The sequence below is a fragment of the Papaver somniferum genome, chromosome 3 (genome assembly GCF_003573695.1).
Source record: "Papaver somniferum cultivar HN1 chromosome 3, ASM357369v1, whole genome shotgun sequence".
NCBI classification, from domain to species: domain Eukaryota; kingdom Viridiplantae; phylum Streptophyta; class Magnoliopsida; order Ranunculales; family Papaveraceae; genus Papaver; species Papaver somniferum.
Window position 1 is genome coordinate 42657324 of NC_039360.1, and position 1795 is coordinate 42659118.

Sequence of the window (1795 nt, forward strand, 5' to 3'; positions counted from 1 at the left end):
CATAAAGACTTGGAGCTAAAGATTAAAGCAAAAAGAACAGAAAAGAAGACAATTTTATTTTAGACAATTTTAGTTTAGGGTTTGTTTATTTTCTTTAAAAAAAAAACTGTATTAAGGTTTATTATTTTTGTAATTTTTCTTTACTTTTTGGACTTTTGGACTTTGGGACATTATTTTTTTATTACCCTACGGAAGGGTACTTTAAATATAAACTGTTTGCAGAGAAGGAGGACAATTACGATATTGTCTCTGCACCTTGGGTTCGTACACTTGACATCGGAGTCAGTGGCCCGAGTCGACTACAATCGATTCATCCTCCGTTTGGAACGGGAGGTAAGATTCTAAACACTCGCGAATCCCCTGTCAGCGAGTTACCGGACTCCTTCGTATGCATATATGTTTAGGACTGAATACAGACATTTATTTTTCTAGTAAAGGGCAAGGCCCGACCATACAAGATAAGGGTTCAGATTTCATCACCGTTCTCTTCTTTCCCGCTTTAGGAACACGTAACCTACGCGAACCTAAGCCTAAAATTTTGACTAGAACGAGACCGATAGGGTAACGAGCTTAACAGGAAAGTCATTCGAAAAATATTGGTTACTCTTTTAAGCATACTTCGAAGTCCTTGACGGTTTCTGTAAGTTGAATGCGTGACTGCGCCGCCTTGTAATACCGGTGAAGCCTTGGGTATCAAAGCTCCACCGAGCTTCCCTCGCCTCTGTTCAACTTACGTTAACTCGGATTGATTCCAGAGGGGTTTGCTTAAATTGTAACGAATTCCCGTTCGAAGGATTAGAAGCTGGTCTAGAAAAAATCTAAGTGGAGCCATCATGCTTTTTGTTTGCTAGAAATGAATAGGTTTGATTTGGTTGAGTCGGCCTTGATCTGTGTTTGCTTACCCTTCCAATTTAGAAAATTCTATTGTATGCCTGAACGTAAAAGAGACGCACTAGGTAGATTTGTTAAAGAGAAACCTAGTAGTTCGAAGCGTCTCGATTACCTTAATCTAGAGAGTCCGACTTTTGAAGAGTCTGTTTTTGAACGTCCTTTGACTGAGGAGAGAATCCTGTTGCTCCGATAGCGCCAGAAATGGCAACTTTGAAAGCTTTGTTGAATCCAACTAGGACTACTCGTCCCTCATGTATCAGGTTAGCTGAGACGGAAGCAACTTATGAACTTAAACCTGGGACCTTACAGCTGCTCCCAATCTTTTTAGGGAAAGAAAATGAAAACCCCTATTTCCATGTTAGGGACTTTGAGGAAATTTGTAGTACCCTCAGGATTAGAAACCTAGATGATGATGCTTTGAAACTTAGGTTATTCCCCTTTTCCCTGAAAGATAAAGCTAAATCGTGGCTATATAGTTTGGCTTCCGGGTCAATCGAAACGTATGAACAACTTACATCTGCCTTTTTGAACAAGTTTTTCCCTAGGCACAAAACATCGTCTATTAGGACGCAAATCTGCACGTTTTCTCAACAGGAGGGAGAAACTTTGTATAGGTATTTGGAAAGGTTCAATGATTTATTAGCCCAATGTCCTCATCATGGTTTAGAGAAGGTTAGGTTAGTTCAGATCCTTTATGAGGGTTTAGATTATCCCACCACAACCACAGTAGAATCTATGTGTACTGGTGGATTTGAGAACCAAACAGTTGATGACGCGATGACATATTTGCATGAAGTCGCCGAAAAGACCCAACAATGGGAAAGTAGTAGGGGACCCCAGAAAACAATTCTTCTCGGCAGAGGAAACGTTAATAGGGTAGAAGGAGGCTATGAATCAGATGCCA

The 1795-nt window shown here is 40.3% G+C and overlaps 1 pseudogene; it reads right to left on the reverse strand.

The window, feature by feature from the left end:
- Window positions 1-1456: 1456 nt before the first annotated feature.
- On the reverse strand, window positions 1457-1556 carry LOC113362368 (annotated as a pseudogene).
- Window positions 1557-1795: the final 239 nt, after the last annotated feature.